General features: G+C 46.9%; 1 pseudogene; it reads right to left on the minus strand.

Annotated features, from left to right (window-relative positions):
* Positions 1-714: 714 nt before the first annotated feature.
* Positions 715-20,451, minus strand: LOC115169531 (angiopoietin-related protein 1-like; annotated as a pseudogene).
* Between the last annotated feature and the right edge of the window lie 1,193 nt (positions 20,452-21,644).

Consider the following 21,644-nt stretch of genomic DNA (forward strand, 5'->3'; position numbering starts at 1 on the left):
CATTAAAAGATTCACTATTATACTTTCAATTATTCTCTGCCTTAATCTTTGGATTGAGTATTGGCTCTGAGTTTTTGGTCTGTAAACATGTCTATAAAACAGTACAAAGAGCCCGTTTGGTTCATTCTGACTGGTTTATATTAAAGTCTGGTGACTTAAACTTGAATATTACCCTTCATCTTGTGTCCATGTGTGACAAAAATACAGCAAAGCTCATTATAATCGTATGTTTTGTTGAAGTTTATGCATGTCTCTTTCCCATTGACTTTAATGTGTGATACAGTGTGTCTTTAGTAGTGTGCCGTGTGCTGCAGACCCATCAGTCAGAGGAACCCGCTGGCCCTCCTTGGGGTCAGTTTCCCTCCAGATCTAGCCTGTTCTACCGGTGATTACAGACCACAGGGAGTCGTGACTTTTTCAATGAAAAATCATTTAAAAACATACAGCCCAAGCACTTTTGTACGGAAAGAATGTACGTTTCTCTGTATTTAAAAGGAAGAAAAAAAGATCACTTGAAAATGTGGACAGAATCCATCCCAGTCCCTCCCTCTCTACCCCTTTCTATTTCCCTCTCCCCCTCTCTCCCTTCTTCCCTTCACTCTATCCTGTGGCTTTCAGCCATGTGTTTCTCGTTGTTTGTTCCGATACTTCATACTAACTCTTGCTTCGTGTGCATTTTTTAAATCTCCAAAAACCACACAAAACAAACCGTAATTCCTTCCCTTTTTTTTCTTGTTTTGTCTCTGGCTCGTATTGAGATTTAATCAACTGCAAAATGAGAAAAACATTCACACAGGCTACAGTACATAAATCAGCTGTGAAAGCACAATAAATGGTGCATGATCCACAAATATAGACAGTGAATAGAAAACCCAATGTTTTCTATAGGATAATTTACAGCGTCTCCCTGGTTTATTTCAAATACATGAAAACATATCTTGAGGGATGCAAATCATAAAGCATCTCAAGATGGAGAAGTTGAAACAAAGTAGATTGAATGCTTATATAAGATGTTATTAAGATATTTACACACCTCTAAAATAGGCAAGCTTTTACCTCTAGTAACATACACAGATATCAATTCCATACCATATGGTCAGTTGTTTTGCTCTCCATGGTAACCGATAGGTCTGGCACTCCTTGCTCTAAGTCTAGTGCTGCCAGTGGGGCCCAGACATTAGTAGTCTCTACAGGAAGTGCTGAGGGTCTCGAGGCCTGCAGAAAAAAACTTTTGTCTGCCTGCAAATTAGCTTCACATGTAAAATACCTTACCACCTCACAATACTTTACCATCCCACAATGAGGTCAGACAATGTTTGTACTCGATCTCTGTGAGTGAGTAGGTCTGAGATAGGCAATACTGTACATGTGTTGGTTGTGGGATAGGATGGTCATGTCTCTCCCTCTGTAGTCTCAGTCTATAGGTCTAATCATCATGCGGACTCCCTTCATAGAGTAGAATCCTCCGCCGTAGTCTGCCCAGAACATTCCGTCCTGGAACTTGCCTGACGGTAGACCCCGCCAGTGTACCAAACACCATCAGATTGGCCTGGCCACAGGAGTTGTACCACCAGCCTCCCTTAAGGAAGTGTGCACAGTTACCTGCATAGAGATAAGTAAATAGCCCATTTGTTTGTCTCATATGCTTTCTTTAGGACCTACTGTATATCTTACTGTATTTAGCCAACAGTATATGAATAGATTGATTGATCAACCGGTTGATTGATTGACCCACCTGAGAAGGCATCCTTGTCTCTTGCCAGTGTGGTGAACTGCTTGCCGTTGTGGGCTGCTGAGTGAGTCGCCAGCGTTTCCCTGGTAGGTGCCCCCAACCTCAGGCGGTAGCCCATCGTTCTCATGCTCCAGGTGGAAGCTGCCTGTAATCAGCATACACCTTCTTCCCCACCCAGTCCTCCAGCTCCACTCGAAGTCTGTAGTCTCCCTGCTTCCCTAAATTGTAGATCCCCAGCAGCCCCAGCCAGTACTCCCCCATCTATGTTGCCAAATCCATTCTAAGAAAGATAAATTAAAAGTTTTAGTTGTTGGTTTTGTATATTCGGAGTGGTTTAAAAGAGGAACGTTAAAAAAAGGAATACTATAATCAATTTTTGTCAGGGAAGTACCTTTGGAAGACAAATGCATCTAAATCACTTTTTGGTCTGTCAGTGTGAACAGCTTTAATCTCTTTGGCCATGATAATATATAGACAAACCAATAATTAGAGAGTTCACTTCAGATTGAATTAGTGCACTGTAATTAAAGAAGATGTTACTTAGCAGAGCTGTGGTAGTTTGGAAAGTAAACTTTGGAGATTGAGCGGTGGAATATACCTTCCTGTTGGGTCTTCACTTCTTTCATAATGGAAATCTCAAACTAAATCACTTCAGCAATAATACACTGACACACACACAATCATTTATATTATAAGTGAAAACACAAGGGGTCCAGGCCTTGGAAAGGATTCTGAGACACCAGACCAGACAAGTTCCTTTGGATAGGTCATTTAACCGGCGCCGTTGTTGTCTCTGGCTTATTAGTTTTCGGTTGTCTTTTTGTCTTTTTCATCATCACCTTGTAGGCGTCCCAGTTCCTGAAAGTTGACAGAGCCGTCCCTCCTGCTCTGGATGACGGTCCAGCCTCCGTTGTCCAGGCCCTGCTCACACCCACCTGCATGGGCCCCTCCGCTTCACCAGGTTTCAGCAGGTACATACCGCTGGTGCCATGGCCAGCCTCCTGGGCCTGGAGACAGTCCCTGAAAGGACCTGGGGGAGGATGGAGGGTGGGATGGGGGGAGAGATGGAGGGAGAGATGGGGGGATGAAGGGAGAGATGGGGGGATGAAGGGAGAGATGGGGGGATGGGGAAAGAGATGAAGGGACAAAGGTAGAGATGGAGAGATTTATCAGTTACAAACTGTTAATCAAATCAAATTGTATTGGTCACATACACATATTTAGCAGGATGTTATTGCGGGTTGTAGCGAAATGCTGGATTGTAACGGTCGTCGTATGTAGTAGACCAAGGCGCAGCGGGTTGAGTGCTCATCTTAAACTTTTATTGAACACTTACAAAAACACAAACAAGAAAACGAACGAACGCACAGTATTGCAGGCTACACACACAGATATGCAAAAACAACTTCCCACAAAAGACTGGGCTTCCAGGGAAACAGGGCTAACTAAGTATGACTCCCAATCAGGAACAACGATGTAACAGCTGTTCCTGATTGAGAGCCATACCAGGCCACACAAAAACCATAGAAATACAAAACAGAATACCCAAAAACCCCGGAACACATATAAACAAAACACCCCAAAATAACCCCTTTACTGGTCAGGACGTGACAGTACCCCCCCCCCCCCCCACCCCAAAAGGTGCAGACCCCGGATTGCACCTCACCCAGAAAAACACAAAAATAACCCCCCAAAAAATAATCCCAAACTAAAGGGAGGGAAGGGAGAGAAGGGAGGGTGGCCACGGTCACCGACGGTTCTTGTGCTACACCCCCCCCTCCCCAACCCACCTACTATGGAGGTGGCTCAGGCTCCGGCCTTACTCCCCCACCTAACCTGTCCACCCCCGCTAAATAATTATTGAACGTTACCCTTCCTGAAGTCTCTGGGCTATGGCGCATCGCTGAAGGACCTCGGGCTGACTGTACTTTGCTGGAGACCTCAGGCTGATGCGCGTCGCTGGAGACCTCGGGCTGAAGGGCGACTCTGGCTGCGCCGATTCCGGACTGTAGGGCGACACTCGCTGCGCCGATTCTGGACTGTAGGCCGTCTCTCTCGGCTCCGGACTGTGGGCCGTCTCTCTCGGCTCCGGACTGTGGGCCGTCTCTCTCGGCTCCGGACTGTGGGCCATCTCTCTCGGCTCCGGACTGTGGGCCATCTCTCTACGGGCACTGTTGCCGCAAGCTCTGGACGAGGCACTGTCGTCGGAAGCTCTGGACGAGGCTCTGTCGTCGGAAGCTCTGGACGGGAGCAGACGAACTGGACTGGGCTGACGCACTGGAGGCCTGATGCATGGGGCTGGTAGTGGAGGTACCAGACTGGAGACACGCACCCCAAGGCTAGTGCGAGGAGCGGGAACAGGATGTACTAGACTGGGCTGACGCACTGGAGGCCTGGTGCGTGGTGCTGGCTTTGGACACGCCAGACTGGAGACACGCACCTCAGGGCTAGTGCGAGGAGCGGGAACTGGATACACCGGGCCATGTGTAGGCACTGGAGGTCTGGAGCGTACATGCTGCACAACCCGTCCTGGCTGGATGGTAATAGAAGCCCTGCACGAGCGGAGTGCTGGAACAGGGCGAACTGGGCTGTGCAGAGGCCTGATGGTTGCCGTGCGTAGTGCAGGCGTAGGGTAGCCTGGGCCTAGGAGGCGCCGGTGGCCAGATGCGCTGTGCAGGCATCCTCCTTCCAGGCTGGATGCCCACTCTAGCACGGCACTTGCGAGGGGCTGGGATCGCTCGCACCGGACTGTGCGTGCGCACGGGCGAGATCGTGCGCACCTGCGCATACTCCGGCGCTCTCCACTCCATACACTCCCCATAATAAGCACTGGGAGTTGGCTTAGGGCTCACCCTTGGCCCAGCCAAACTACCCATGTGCCCACCCAAACATTTTATTGGGGGTGCCTCTTGTACTTGCCCCTCAGCGCGTATAATGCCTCATAACGTCGTCGCTCCGCCTTGGCTGCCTCTATTTCCTCCGTTGCGCGATGGTATTCACCAGTCTGGTGCCATGGTCCAGCCCCATCCAGAACTTCCTCCCATGTCCATATTCCTTATAGTCCATATAGTTCATCTGCTGCTCCTTACCCCGCTGCTTGGTCCTTTGGTGGTGGGAAGTTCTGTAACGGTCGTCGTATGTAGTAGACCAAGGCGCAGCGGGTTGAGTGCTCATTTTAAACTTTTATTGAACACTTACAAAAACAAAACAAGAAAACGAACGAACGCACAGTATTGCAGTCTACACAGACAGCTATGCAAAAACAACTTCCCACAAAAGACAGGTGAAAACAGGGCTACCTAAGTATGACTCCCAATCAACAACAACGATGTACAGTGTTCCTGATTGAGAGCCATACCAGGCCAACAAAGAAATACACAACATAGAAAAACCATAGAAATACAAAACAGAATACCCAAAAACCCGGGAACACATAAAACAAACACCCCTCTACATAAATACATATCCCAACAAACCCGAACCACATAAAACAAAACACCCCTGCCACGTCCTGACCAAACTACAATAACCAATAACCCCTTTACTGGTCAGGACGTGACATGGTATTTTTATTTTATTTTTATTTTATTTCTTTTTTGTTTACACACAGCATTTTCTGGGCTAATAATGTAAGAAATAACACACAAAATAACAAAATATCACACACCAGATGTAGGCAGTTAAAGCAGTGATTGTTTAGAACACATTGAGTATTAGGATTTATCTCTATCTACCGTTCATTTGTTATACATTTGTCTTAGAGCAGATGTGAACAGTTAAACTATTGTGTTTGTTTAATGTGAGATGAATCTTTGCCTAGTTTATAGGTGAGGATCGTTATTAGTCTCAGCAAGCGGTGGTGAAGTAAACCAGATGTGCAGATACTTTGTGGTCAGGGGAAACCATGTTATTCCAGCCTAGGTTCTGTCCATGCTTAGCATGAGAGGGAAGCCATCCTGGAGAGGGTTCAATTTTCATACACAGCTGCCTTCAAATCCCACACGTTTTATTTTTCTTGGCTCGGAACAAACTAAATGTGTCAGGAATTTCGGTAGATGAGTAAAATGTTTCTTTCTGTGTTTCTTTTTTCTCTTTTCCTTCTTCTGAACTTAGAAGCTACAACCCCTTTTTCTTTACACTCGAGGGTCTGTGTTCTTTCTGGTGAGCTGCACCAAACCTAGTTCTAGCCGAATATGCAAATGTTACATAATAAAAAATCTGACTAAGAAGAAAATGAAACACATTGGTTTGAGGTTAATTTTTGAAATAAGTCTATGCTTTATCCTTGGTACCAAACAACCAACCAACTAACCACCCATCCACCCCCTCACCAACCACCTCACCCACCAACCTACACTACATGACCAATAGTATGTGGACACCTTTTCGTCGAACATCTCATTCCAAAATAATGGCCATTAATATGGAGTTGGTACCCTTTTGCTGCTATAACAGTCTCCACTCTTCTGGGAAGGCTTTCTAGATGTTGCTGAGGGGACTTGCTTCCATTCAGCCACAAGAGCATTAGTGAGGTTGGGTACTGATGTTGCGCATTTAGGCCTGGCTGGCAGTCGGCATTCCAATTCATCCCAAAGGTGTTCGATGAGGTTGAGGTCAGGGCTCTGTGCAGGCCAATCAAGTTCTTCCACACCGATCTCGACAAACCATTTCTGTATGGACCTCTCTTTGTGCACGGGGGCATTGTCATGCTGACACAGGGAAGGGCCTTCCCCAAACTGTTTTTCACAAAGTTGGAGCACAGAATCGTCTAGAATGTCATTGTATGCTGTTGCGTTAAGATTTCCTTTCAATGGAACTAAGGGGCCTAGCCCAAACATGAAAAACAGCCCCAGTGTCACATGCGTCGTTGTAGGTGGACCAAAACAAACAGGCACCAAGCTCTGGGCCCCATGGCTAGTGGTTCCTCTTCTCTTCTTCTGCCTCCTCTACAACCAGGCTGACTGTGTCACTGGTGCACCTAAAACATAGGCAGGGGAGAGCGAGTCAATACGTGGTTGAATTCTTAGCAGTGGTGTGTGCACTGCAGAACAGACATGCAGAAATATGTTATCACAGCTCCAATTCTGACTTAAGTTCATTCGCTCTGGATATTCCTTCACGCTACTGCCCCTAACCCAGGCTATATCATATCTTTGGGTGTGTTTGGTTAGCCTTGGTTCTCATATTCCTAGATCTCCCCTGCTTACTCAAGCTTCTCCAAAAGCTTCCAGATTGTGTCTTTGGGTTTTAACAAAGGGCTATATAGGACCTATGTATTATTATAATTAAGTGGAGGGATACCCCCCTGCCACGCCCTGACCAAACTACAATAACAAATAACCCCTTTTACTGGTCAGGACGTGACAGTTACCCCCCCCCCCCCCCCCCCCCCCCCCCCCCCCCCCCCCCCACCCCCCCCCCCCCCCCCCCCCCCCCCCCCCCCCCCCCCCCCCCCCCCCCCCCCCCCCCCCCCCCCCCCCCCCCCCCCCCCCCCCCCCCCCCCCCCCCCCCCCCCCCCCCCCCCCCCCCCCCCCCCCCCCCCCCCCCCCCCCCCCCCCCCCCCCCCCCCCCCCCCCCCCCCCAAAGGTGCAGACCCCGAATGCACCTCAAACACAAAAACCACACAAAAATAACCCCAAACTTAAAGGGAGGGAAGGAAGGGTGGCCACCGTCAACGACGGCTCCCGTGCTACACCCCCCCAATCCTCCAACTACGGAGGTGGCTCTGGCTCCGGCCTTAGTCCCCCATTCTAACCTGCCCACCCCCGCTGAAGGCTCAGGGCTGTAGACCACTGCTGAAGGCTCTGGGCTGAGGTGCGTCGCTGGAGACCTCGGGCCGAGGTGCGTCGCTGGAGACCTCGGGCTGAGGTGCGTTGCTGGAGACCTCGGGCTGAGGAGCGTCGCTGGAGACCTCGGACTGTGGGCTGTCTCTGCAGGCTCCGGACTGTGGGCTGTCTCTGCAGGCTCCGGACTTTGGGCCGTCTCTGCAGGCTCCGGACTGTGGGCCTTCTCTGCAGGCTCCGGACTGTGGGCCGTCTCTGCAGGCTCCGGACTGTGGGCCGTGTCTGCAGGCTCCGAACTGTGGGCCGTGTCTGCAGGCTCCGGACTGGGGCCGTCTCTGCCGGTTCCGGACTGTGGGCCGTCTCTGCCGGTTCCGGACTGTAGGCCGTCTCTGTCGGTTCTGGACTGTAGGACGTCGCCGGAAGCACTGGACGGGGAACTGTCGCCGGAAGCTCTGGACGGGGAACTGTCGCCGGAAGCTCTGGACGGGGAACTGTCGCCGGAAGCTCTGGACGGGGACCCTGCGCACTGAAGGCCTGATACGTGGGGCTGGCTTTGGAGGCGCCAGACTATTGACACTGGCGATACCGTGCGTATCTCCGCATAACATGGTGCTTGCCTTAATCCGTCGCTCCCCATAATAAGCACAGGTGCCCCTTCGTGCCCTTTCCGCCAGTACCTCTCTCCGGAATCTCGCGTCAAGCTGCCTCGCCTTGATTCCTTGACTGGCTCTTTTTTTCTCCACGGCTCTCTCCTGTATGCCCGGGAAGTTAGGTCAGGGCTCCCCCCTGACTCAACTAAACTCTCCGTAAACCCCCCCCACAAAAAATTATTTGGGGTTGCCTCCTCTCCTCCTGAAATGGAGGCTATAATGCCTCATACCTCCATCGTTCCCTTATAGCTTCCTCCAGCTCCTCCTTCAGGCGCTTGTACTCCCCAGCATGGTGCCATGGTCCCTTTCCATCCAAATCTCCTCCCATGTCCACGACTCTAAGTAGCTCTCCTGCTGCTCCTTCCTCCGCTGCTTGGTCCTTCTTTGGTGGGTGGTTCTGTCACATGCGTCGTTGTAGGTGGACCAAAACACAGCGGGTATATTTATCATCTTCTTATTTATTGAAGGAAAAATCACATAAACAAAACAAACGACGAAAACAGTCCTGTAAGGTACACAGACTATACAGTAAACAACCACCCACAAACACAAGAGAAAACGAACCACTTAAATATGGCCTCCAATTAGAGGCAACGACAACCAGCTGACTCTAATTGGAGGTCGTGCCAAAACCCCAACATAGAAATAGAAAACTAGATAACCACATAGAATAGATACATAGAACAAACTCCCCCAAAAAACGAAACACACAAAACAAACACCCCCTGCCACGCCCTGACCAAACTACAGTAACAAATAACCCCTTTTACTGGTCAGGACGTGACACCCAGACCATTATTCCTCCTCCACCACACTTTACAGTTGGCACTATGCATTGGGGCAGTTAATGTTCTCCTGGCATCTGACAAACCTAATTTGTTTGTCGGACTGCCAGATGGTGAAGCGTGATTCATCATTCCAGAGAACGTGTTTCCACTACTCCAGAGACCAATGGCAGCGAGCTTTACACCACTCAGCCGACACATGGCATTCCGCATGGTGATCTTAGGCTTGTGTGCAGCTGTTTGGCCATGGAAACCCATTTCATGAAGCTCCCGACAAACAGTTCTTGTGCTGACGTTGCTTCCAGAGGCAGTTTAGAACTCGGCAGTGAGTGTTGCAACTGAAGACAGCTTCAGCACTCAGCGGTCCTGTTCTGTGAGCTTGTATGGCCTACCACTTTACGGCTGATGCGTTGTTGCACCTAGACTTTTCCACTTCACAATAACATAATTAACAGTTGACCGGGGGCAACTCTAGCAGGGTTAGAAATTTGACGAACTGACTTGTTGGAAAGGTGGGATCCTATGACGTTGCCACGTTGAAAGTCACTGAGCTCTTCAGTTAAGCCATTCCACATGACAATGTTTTGTCTATGGTGATTGCATGTCTGTGTGCTCGATTTTATACATCTGTCAGCAATGGGTGTGGCTGAAATAGGCAAATCAGTAATTTGAAGGGGTGTCCACATACTTTTGTATATACAGTGCATTCGGAAAGTTTTCAGACCCCTTTACTTTTTTGTTACGTTTACAGCCTTATTCTAAAATGGATTAAATCGTTTTTCTCCTCATCAATCTACACACATAATGACGAAGCAAAAACTGTTTTTTTAGACATTTTTGCAAGTTTATTACAAATAAAAACCTGAAATATCACATTTACATAAGTATTCAGACCCTTTACTCAGTACTTTGTTGAAGCACCTTTGGCAGGTATTACAGCCTTGAGTCTTGGGTATAATGCTACAAGCTTGACACAGAGACTTGTCCCGAAGTGACTCCTGCGTTGTCTTGGCTGTGTGCTTAGGGTTGTTGCCCTGATGGAAGGTGAACCATCGCTCCATTCTGAGGTCCTGAGCAGGTTTTCATTAAGGATCTCTCTGTACTTTTCTCTGTTCATCTTTCCTTTGATCCTGACTAGTCTCCCAGTCCCTGCCGCTGAAAAACATTCCCACAGCATTATGCTGCCACCCCCATGCTTCACCATAGGGATGGTGCCAGGGAATCTTGTTTCACATGGTCTGAGAATCCTTTAGGTGCCTTTTGGCAAACTCCAAGCGGGCTATCATGTGCCTTTTACTGAGGAGTGGCTTCCATTTGTGGCTTTCCAAATCATGTCCAATCAATTGAATTGACCACAGGTAGACTCCAATCAAGTTGTAGAAACATCTCAAGGATGATCAACGGAAACAGGGATGCCCCTGAGCTCAATTTCAAATCTCATAGCAAAGTGTCTGAATACCTATGTAAATAAGGTATTTCTATTTTTTATTTTGTATACAGTTGCAAAAATGTCTAAAAACCTGTTTTCACTTTGTCATTATGGGGTATTGTGTGCGATTGATGAGGGAAAAAAACGATTCAATCCATTTAGAATAAGGCTGTAACGTAACAAATGTGGATGAAGTCCAGGGGTCTGAATACTGTCCTAATGCACTATATAGTGTATCTAACAATCAGTTGCCTCACCCTCTGCACTGAAGTTGCCCTGCGGAGCCTTCTGGAGCTCCAGGGTGCTTCCTGTGGGTGCTGGCCCTGCTTGGGAGCCCCTGTCTCTGGGAAATGCCCGGCCATGGTCCCTCTGGATCTCGTTGGTAAATCTCGGGATGCTAACCGGTATGTTCTCTGGCACCACCTGCACCAGTGGTGGGCCCTGAGGAGACTGCTCCTGCCGCCGGCCGTACACCTGCAGACAGCGCTCTTCCAGGGCACCAACCAGAACTGACTGGCTGTTGACCATGGCGGAGAGCGCAGCGTATCGGACCTCTAGGTCACGGTAGCGGGCGGCCAGACGTAGGGACTCTGCTGTGGCGTTCAGAATGCGTCCCTCCAGCTGAGCCAGCTCCAGAGAGTTGTCTCTCTTTCTGATGATCTAGTGCAGCAGCTGCATGTAGAGCTGGGTCACCCTGGAGTTCATGTTCCTGCTCTCCTTCCTCAGCAACTTCATCTCGTTCACCATGTTCCATCAATGTTCACCCACCAGCTTCAGGGTATCCATCTCCCGTCTCTGTTTGGAGAGGAGGTCCCTCACCGCCGCTACGTCCATGCGGGTCACGCGGGTCCTTGTCCGTGTGTAGGCCCCGGCTGGTGCAGATTGGCCCTGTGATCTTCTGCTCAGGGCCAGGAAGGTGTACGAGCACTTTTTGGGTGGTTCTCCTTTGTCCTCCAGGTACCTCCGTCTCCGGGTCAGGATGGGGGAACTGAGGCCCTCACTGCTGCCCCAGACGGACAGCCCAAGCAGGACAAACAGGCCCAAGCTCTGGGCCCCATGGCTAGTGGTTCCTCTTCTCTTCTTCTGCTCCTCTACAACCAGGCTGACTGTGTCACTGGTGCACCTAAAACATAGGCAGGGGAGAGCGAGTCAATATGTGGTTGAATTCTTAGCAGTGGTGTGTGAACTGCAGAACAAACATGCAGAAATATGTTATCACAGCTCCAATTCTGACTTAAGTTCATTCACTCTTGGATATTCCTTCACGCTACTGCCCCTAACCAGGCTATATCATATCTCTGGGTGTGTTTGGTTAGCCTTGGTTCTCATATTCCTAGATCTCCCCTGTTTACTCAAGCTTCTCCAAAAGCTTCCAGATTGTGTCTTTGGGTTTTAACAAAGGGCTATATAGGACCTATGTATTATTATAATTAAGTGGAGGGATACTGTTAAAAAATCTGTACTCTTTCATAATAAAAGTCTGAAAACAAGTAGGTTTTTGTTTGGAATTAGATGAAGGTCAACACGAAGCCCCAATTCTAAATAAAATAAGTTATCTAAAAGAAGTACATGCATAAGTGTACCTATAATAAGATTATGCCTGTGCATCTCTTGGGCGCCAGCTGGATGGCCAATGATTGTTTCAGACTGACCCATTTTACTCGCATCCTATTTCTCAAATGAAAGAGCTGGATGTATGAGACTGGCTTACAAATCATGTTTTCTGGAAATCTATTTTTTATCAGAACTCAGGATAAGACCCAGATGCAGACAGCTAGAGTCACAGATGTTTATTGACCCAAACCGGGTGCATGCAAAAGACAGGTCAAAGGCAGGCAGAGGTCTGTAATCCAGGACAGCGTCAATAAGGTACAGAACAGCAGACAGGCTCGGGGTCAGGACAGGCAGAGGTTCGTAAATGGGTCAGAGTCAAGCAGGTGCAGAAAGACAGGCAGGCCCGGAGTCAGGGCAGGCAGGAGACAAAGGGCTGTGAGACATAGGTTTAATCCTAGACACATGAAAAGTTGGATGAATACGGAGGGTACGGGGGCAACAGAAGACAAACAGCAGAGAGGCTAATAATCTTGGAGAAATTTGCGGTCCGCTTGTCGGCGATACCTGGAGGTGGTCTTGAGAAGAGCCGACCGGGCTCTCTTCCAGGTATGGCAACAGAAGCGGACAAACATCTGGGCCGAGGGTATGCCGACCTCTTCCTCTTGCTCCGGGAAGAGCAGGGGCTAACACCCCAGGGAAACACTCGAAAGGTGAGAGCCCAGTGGCAGAGCAGGGGAGGGTGTTGCAGGCATGTTCAACTCACACGAGTTGCTGACAGAGTCATCTCCAGGTCTCCCTCTGACTGTCGTGGTGGACTGCTAGTGGAACCCGGAGGACAGGCATGACCGACGACCCAATGAGCGTGCACAACGTCTTCCAGAATCCGGGACTAGAAACTGAGGGCCCCGGTCGGAGACCATGTGCACTGGGAGTCCATGGATCCGGAAGACATTGCTGCACCATGACCTGGGCCGTCTCTTTGGCAGAGGGTAGGTTGGGGAGAGGAATGAAGTGGGTGGTTTTGGAAAACTAGTCCACAACTGTCAGGATGGCGGTGTTGCCATCAGATGCGGGAAGACGCGTGACAAAGTCCAAGGATATGTGAGACCAGGGATGGTGAGGGACAGGCAGTGGTTGAGAAGACCAGCCAGAGCTTGCCAAGGAGTCTTGTTCTGCGCACAGATCGTGCAGGCCGGCAACGAACGCGGAGACTTCCGGGACCATGGTAGGCCGGCCACCAAAAGCGTTGTCGCACAAAGGTCAGGGTCCGATGGGAGCCCAGGTGGCAGGCAAGCCTGGAGGAGTGGGCCCACTCCAAGACCGAGGAGTGGGCAGCGTCAGGCACACACAAACCCCCTGGGGTTGGCTGGGGAACGATGCGCCTCACGCACCTGCTTCCCTATTCCCCAGCTGAGTTCCGTCGCCAGACACGAGGGTGGGAAGGATGGTCTCGGGGTGGAGAGTGTAGCATGGGGCTATAGCAGTGTGACAGTGCATCCGGCTTGATGTTCATGGATTCCTGGTCGGTAGGAGAGGGAGAAGGTAAACCGGGTGAAAAGCAGGACACACCTAACTCGCTTGGAATGGAGATGTTGGCAGTGCTGAGATATTCCAGGTTATTGGGATCTATCCACACAATGCTCAGAGAAATAGTACATGTGAACTAGTTAGCATTCGCCTTGCGGTTAAATAGCCTAGCTATTAACCACACTGCTAGCCAGGGAGAAAAAGCATGTGCTTCGCTTTGTTTCTCAACAAACAAATCGTGTCTCTCAACCGTCAGGCTGTGAAGCGAGGGTGGTCGGTCTAGTCAACATGATATGGGTGAAAGTGGGTGGGCTAAATGTGAGAGGAGAGCTAGCAAATTCTATCCTTGCAAGTGAAAAAGCTAGTTTGGGGTAGCTAGCTTTGCGGAGACCCTTACAAAAATGTACCATATAAAGGTACTGGTGCAAATACCATGGTATTTTCCTGCCACGGCAGTGACCAAAAACCATGATGATCATACCATGGTATTTATTTTATTTGTACTACCATGGATGGAGGGAATATACCATGGTTTTTACACTAACAGCATGTAAACATGAAAGCATGGTAGTTGTTTATAATGTATTATCATGATGTTCTGCGTAACAACATTTACCGGGCTAAGTGACCAAAAATGCAATAATTTATGGTACTCACATAATGCAACATTCACTACTCGCTCTGCCATTAAAAAGCGTAGGCCTAGTGGACACTCTTAAACCCCTTAGCGCATAGTGAAAAACAACAACACACATTCTTGTGTAGTGTACCCTCTTAAACCTTGGGACCTGGATATGGTGTGGTAAGAAAAATGAAGGGACACTGACACACCGTGAAGATAAGGTTTGTACATAGCCATCATACTAAAAACTATTTGTAAAAGGTATTAATAATAATCTTATCTCAAAGATAAATTTTCATCATTTCATATCCCTAACAACAGCAAGTTACAATGTTCCCCTTTACACTCTCTAAGTTTATAAAAGATAGGTGAAACAGATCAGGGAGTGACCGTGTTAAAATTTGTTGGAGTCCTCTGTTGCCATGATTACAGGTTAGCTTGACTGGAGGTAAAGTTAGACAATTTTAGCTTTTTTGCTAACATACTTTAATAAATCCATTCAATTATCAAAATGTCATAAAAAAGAACAATAATATAATTATTCCCAGCCTAACTTTGTTTTATATCCTATGCTTTATAACTTGCTCACCTTCAAGATAAGGTTTAAAATAATCTGTTTATCTAGTGCTTCTCTCTTCAATGTTCAGTTGGCTCTCTCTCATTCAACTGACTGACTAGGCAGGCTTAGCGTTCGCAACTGTTTTTCAGTGAGATCTGGTATTGGCTCCTTGATTTGTCGCTAGTAGTGGGCTAGATGACTTTCCGGTTGCCTTTCTCCAGTACTGCTGCGGTCCCGGACATAGTTTCTTCACCCCTCTCCCTTTACACTACCCCCTCCCCTTGTGCTTATCTGCCTGTGTGAGTGTCGTTGCACAGACAGCCTTCTTCCACTCTCGTTTGCAGCAGAATTTAGTGGGAAAAGTCGCTAAATTTGATCAAAACCACAGAATGCCTGTGTCAAAATTCCCCAGACAGCCTAAAAGTAGCAAATTTGTCACTGGAGGGGCCTGAAAACTCACTAAATATAATCATGATAATGACAATGCAAATAAATACATTATTCAATCTATAATCTCAATCAGTTTGATCTCAGGATTTATCAATTTAGCAAATAATAATTACGTTTCATATGTCATACTTCCAGGTTTTGTCTTCATATGTACATGTAATTTTGTTACATTTTAACCATATATCAGTGGCATAATTGTCCCATGATGATCTGTAGGGCCTTGATCATTGTCCATTGATATAACACAATAGATTTGAAGCATGCGCTCCAAGCTGCGCTCCGTGGTAATAACTATAAATGATAACTGATGTCCCGCTCTCCCGAGAGTAACAGATAGTTCAGATGAAAGAAAACAGATTCTGTGGATGTATGTAGATTTGTGCGTGCACACAATGTCTGGATTAGATGGAGTTGGGGGAGAGAAAGCAGCGAGGTTTGCCAGTGGAGATTTCCTCCTTTTAATGAGTTGAGATCTGTCAGACATTTCAACCTGACCTAATTAAAGCGCTCTGGTCAAGCTGGGAAGTGGCTATGAATTAAAGGGAGATTTCACCAACTCCATGGGCCTTATCCACAGCCACCCCAGAATTGTGTTAATTCCACACTCCTCAAAATTCTCATCCCTCCACGTCCTCTGTCATCTCAGGGAGAGGAATTATTCGGACAACAGGCTGGATATATGTCTGGTTCTTTACCTGGATCTCCACTGATCTAACACGACCGTTTGTAGTTCAGTATTCCTTTAACCTCTATCAGGACGGTCCGCAAGACGGTTTAAGTGACAGTTTGGTCACCCAGGACGGCTTGTAAGGCCGTCTTCACCAATTTCATCTCTCGCTCCCATGTTCCTCCAAATGAGCTCCTCGAGGGTTGAATTTGAAGGAGATTTGTTGGCTCCATCAGTTGATCCTGGAGGGTTGGTTCCATTGCTTGGAAGGTTTCCTCCAACTTGGCTTCTCCTGCCTTGAAGTTTGTGCCTCTGTCAGCCAGGATCTTGTAGGGTTTCCCCCGTAGGGGGCTAAACCGCCGTAGGCCCATGAGGAAGGCTTCAGCATCCAAACTCTCCAGTAGTTTCAGGTGCATACATCTAGTTTTTAAGCACTTGAACAGAATGCCCCAGTGCTTCTCCACTGGACGATCTAGCTTGATTGTAAAGGGCTCAAAACAATCTACTCCTGTTGACCAGAAGGGGGGTGTCACGCCCTGACCATAGAGAGCCCTCGGGGTTCTCTATAGGGTTTTAGGTCAGGGCGTGACTAGGGGGGTTTCTAGGTATTATATTTCTATGTTGGTGTGTGTGTATGGTTCCCAATTAGAGGCAGATGAATATCATTACCTCTAATTGGGATCATACTTAGTGTGTCCTTTTTCCCACCTGCTATGTGTGATATTGTTTTGTATGAGTGCCTATGTGCGCTACATTTTTCACGATCGTTATATCTTTGTTGTTTTGGAAGTTTCACTATTATTAAAATGTGGAACTCTACTCATGCTGCGCCTTGATCCAATTATTTATACGACGGTCGTGACAGAATATCCCACCAAGTCAGGACCAAGCAGCGTGCCCAGGAGGTGAAGGAGAGTTGGTCATGGGAAGAGATACTAGGTGGATGCGAGACTCTTCCTTGGCGGGAGTCGCCGAGGAGTAAAGGACAGCGACGACGCCGGGGTCCGCGGCCTGAAGAGCTCAATGACTTTCAACATGGCACTGTCATAGGATGCCACCTTTCCAACAGGTCAGTTTGTCAAATTTCGGCCCTGCTAGTGCTGCCCTGGTCAACTATAATTGCTGTTATTGTGAAGTGGAAACCTCTAGGAGCAACAACGGCTCAGCTGCAAAGTGGTAGGCCACACAAGCTCACAGAACGGGACCGCCAAGTGCTGAAGCAAGTAGCACGTAAAAATTGTCTGTCCTCTGTTGCAACACTCACTACCGAGTTCCAAACTGCCTTTGGAAGCAACATCAGCACAAGAACTGTTCCTCAGGAGCTTCATGAAATTGGTTTCCATGGCTGAGCAGCCGCACACAAGTCTAATATCACCAAGTGGAATGCCAAGTGTGGAGTGAGTGTAAACTCATCCCAGAGGCCAGCATCCTGGAGTCGCCTCTTCACTGTTGACGCTGAGACTGGTGTTTTGCTGGTACTATTTAATGAAGCTGGCAATTTAGGACATGTGAGGTGTCTGTTTCTCAAACTAGACACTCAATTGGACTTGTCCTCTTGCTCAGTTGTGCACCGGGGCCTCCCACTCCTCTTTCTATTCTGGTTAGAGACAGTTTGTTCTGTTCTGTGAAGGGAGTAGTACACAGCGTTGTATGAGTTCTTCAGTTTCTTGGCAAATTTCTCACATGGAATAGCCTTCATTTCTCAGAACAAGAATAGACTGACAAGTTTCAGAAGAAATGTATTTGTTTCTGGCCCTTTTGAGCCTGTAATCGAACCCACAATGGCTGATGATCCAGATACTCAACTAGTCTAAAGAAGGCCAGTATTTCAGCTGTGCTAACATAATTGCAAAAGGGTTTTCTAATGATCAATTAGCCTTTTAAAATGATAAACTTGGATTAGCTAACACATGCCATTGGAACACAGGAGTGATGGTTGCTGATAATGGGCCACTGTGTAGATATTCAATAAATAAATCTGCCGTATCCAGCTACAATAGTCATTTACAACATTAACAATGTCTACACTGTATTTCTGATCAATTTGATGTTATTTTAATGGACAAAAAATGTGCTTTTCTTTCAAAAACAAGGACATTTCTAAATGACCCCAAACTTTTGAACGGTAGTGTAACTCTGGGTCTTCCTTTCCTATGGTGGTCCTCATGAAAGCCAGTTTCATCATAATGCTTGATGGTTAGCTAGTTTTACAGCTAGCAAGACGAAAGACGGGAACTAGCAACACTACTGTTGTTGTTGGTAGTAGTGCTGGTGTGGTTAGCTTGCATTACAGCAAGCTAGCCAGGTGGGAAAAGCTAGTCCTTTGCTTTCGTGTTTAGCTAGCCTTGCAGATGGTTAGTCAAGTTAGCTAAAGCCTTGTGGTGATGGTTAACCAAATATTGACAGCCATGTGGAATTAGCTCAAGAGAGACTGATGAGTAGAAAATGAATTCTACTCGAAGCAAAACCTTTCGTTCTGTTCTCAACGCTATCAACAGGAGCTGAGGTTCTACATTCGGCAGTGTTAACCTCACGGTTTACCTGAGGACGTTTCAGTAGGAAAACAGAAATCCAGCCGTGATGAGGAGAGCTTTAGTGAATGCAGTCACTTCGACAAGGAGGTGAGGTGAGAATGACCAGTTTGGCGGGCGAGTGGCTACCTTTATGGAGGAAGGGCACTCTCCTCATTCGCCCATCGAGCTGTCTGTCTCCAACAGATGTTGTTTGATTGGTTACTTCGAGCTTGTGGCCACGCCCAAGCATATCCCATAGTGAGACATTGAAACAAGTATTTGAAATAGAACCCTCATCCATCCAACACTTTTGACAGGTGCAAAATATGACCTACTTCAATCACTAGGCTACCTATAAAAACAAATCCTCTGGATTCAAACATACTGAGGAAGTAAGGATTCAATATGTCTTGGATAGAAAAAGTAGTGGGGGCACGCAATCATTTCTGCCTGCGGTCTTCTCTGAAATATTCTGAGGTGCATTGAAGGGTCCCATTCCAACCATACTTAATGGTAGGGGTCCAGTAGCATTACCTAAACCAAAACCAATGTGGTGGCAAAATTGTTCACTGTCAACAGAGAGAAACATTGTATTACTGCCTGACGTCAAGCAGAAGGCAACATCAGATGTTCTTTATTTATATATGTACTATTGATTAAGTGTTAGTTATCATTACCAGTCCAGCACTGGAAATCCATAAATGTCCTTTGTGTCAGGCTTTCAGGCAAATCAAATCAAAAACATCCAAAAACATCCTTACAGATGGAGAATAGTTTTGAGGAAAATTGGAGAAGGAGAGATTTAGAAAGGGATATATTAGAACTTTAAAGCCATAATAAGTCAATGAGACTTGGGACGTGAACATGAACCATTCGCGCCTCTCTCTCTCTCTCTCTCTCTCACTCTCTCTCTCTCTCTCTTCTCTCTCTCCTCTCTGTCTCTCTCTCTCTCTCTCTCATCAAAACCCTTATTCATCATCACTATCAATAATTAGGCTTCAGCGATTACCCTTCTTAAAAGTTAGTCCAAACACCAATTTAGATAAGTGACAGTGTTTACAGAAAAGGATCAATATAGCAGGACTATTAATCTAATAGTGTGTTATTACTGCTGTATAGTATGTCTCTGTTGCTAACACCCTAGGCCTGCTACTCTTCATTAAGTCAGCCAAATTCAGAGCATTACATGTTTCATTGACTTATAAAAAGCAAAACAAAGTCTCCAAAGTAAATTTTCCCCCTCAGGTAGAGCCAGACCGATAGCTCATTTATATTAATGGGGCGGTTTGCATCCAGACTGGTCAAACTTGCGGTGACTGTCCTACAGTAGGCTGGCAGAGGACAGTCTTTGGGGTGACTGTCCTCCAGTGCCAGTGGGTCACTGGATGTTCTGCTGTGACTGAAGTGTGTCTGTCCAGTCACAGGCAGACCCAGGGGGGATGTTTACTCAGTCTTTTCTCCTTACCCAGCGTTTGCCTAATAATGGCTCACATTTGTAAGTTAATAAACCATTGATAACAGTTAATAAACCTTTAACATCGGCGAATAAAGTGTTAATAAACAGCAGGAGTGTATTAAAATAGATGAACAATTAATTGTGGTTAATGGTTTAAGTTATGGGAGGCTTCCATTCAAATACAAGCCCTTTGTAATGACATTTCTACTAAATAAATGAGTTACATAATGATAATAGAACCCAATACAGAACTATGTTACTCTTGAGGATGACAGATACGATCTACAAACATGTTGTTATCTCTCATCTAAACAATACCGTAACTGGAATTTGCTGTTTAACTTAGTTGAAGAAAAGACAAACAGGACAAGATAAGCTACAGGAAAGAGGAGTGTGTACACACCTGTAGCTGTGTGAAGACAGTCTATGCGTCCCAACGGTGTTTGTTCCTCCTGCTGGTCTTTGTTACAGGCTTGTCGGAGCCGATGTCTCAGTCTCCGTTGTGGCTCCTGTATAACTGCATGCTCTTGACTCTCATGCCTTCTCCTTAGTACTGGTCTCTCTGTCTCTCTCTCTCTCTGGCATTCAAACACACATGCATGCATACACACACTCACAGTAGGATGGAGGCTGGTCCAAAAAGATTGAGCTAGCCTGGGGTGATGGTAATTTTTAACTGTGGAGTGGGAGGTTGTCCTGCCAACTACCTTTGATGTCATAGTGCTTCTAAAGGAAAACAAAACTCCTCCTAATATAAGGTTTCAACTGCTAATGGAAGGAAGGTATTTTGTTATTTTGTTAGGATCCCCATTAGGTGTTGCGAAAGCACCAGCTACGCTTCCTGGGGTCAACACAAAACATGAAACATGACCTAATACAGAATATCAATAGACATGAACAGCTCAAGGACAGAACTACATACATTTAAAAATGGAACACGTAGCCTACATATCAATATATACGCACAAACTAAAAAGGGGAGAGGCGCTGTGCCGTGAGGTGTAAAGGAAGGAAGGAAGGAAGGAAAGAAGGAAGGAAAGAAGGCAGGAAAGAAAAAAGAAAAGTTCGAAACCCACTGTGCCTGGTTGCCTGGAATTGGTGTGTGTGGTGATGACACTTAAACCCGCTCTGGATCACACATACATACTCACATTTGCTCTTGTTGCAGCTTAGTGCTTGGTATTTGTTTCACTCACACACGCTCTCAATCAATCTTAAACTTTCAATCTCGTGGTTAAGCTTTGAAACTTTCCCATATAACCCACTTATCAACAACTCACTCTCAATCACTTTCAACATTTCTCTCATACATACTCTGTTTCTATTTCTAGAAGTCCCCTTAAAAGAACTTATGATCTTGATTATCCAGTGTTTTGGCTCTTATAAAAGAGGTTTCTGTGAGGGATGGGTGTGCGTTTATGTGTGTTTGTCCCACAAGGCAGGGTGTGTATATTGTGGCCATCTCAGAGCTATTGGCAGCTGTGTTTATTTGATTATGGACACAATATGTGGTCTTAGCAAACAAAGAGGGCTTTAGGCAAAATGTTTTGGACATAAAACCCAATGGAAGAAATACTTGTGAGTGTGGGAGAAGGGTACTACTTGGAAAATACTGGGATAGGGAACTTTCTTAAACTTTCTTGTCTGCTGTGTGTGTGTGTGTGTGTGTGTGTGTTGTGTGTGTGTGTGTGTGTGTGTGTGGTGTGTGTGTGTGTGTGTGTGTGCGTGCGTGCGTGCGTGCGTGCGTGCGTGCGTGCGTGCGTGCGTGCTTGGGTGTTTCATTGTCTCTCAAAGGTGGTTGTTTGTATGTAAAAAGAGGTAACTCTTAACTTTGGAGAAAAAGTCCCTTATGAGAGTGAAGAAAACACAAAGCATGTAGCATTCCTTGTCTGGAATTGATTCACATTTAAATGAATA

The sequence above is a fragment of the Salmo trutta genome, chromosome 31 (genome assembly GCF_901001165.1).
Source record: "Salmo trutta chromosome 31, fSalTru1.1, whole genome shotgun sequence".
NCBI classification, from domain to species: Eukaryota; Metazoa; Chordata; class Actinopteri; order Salmoniformes; family Salmonidae; genus Salmo; species Salmo trutta.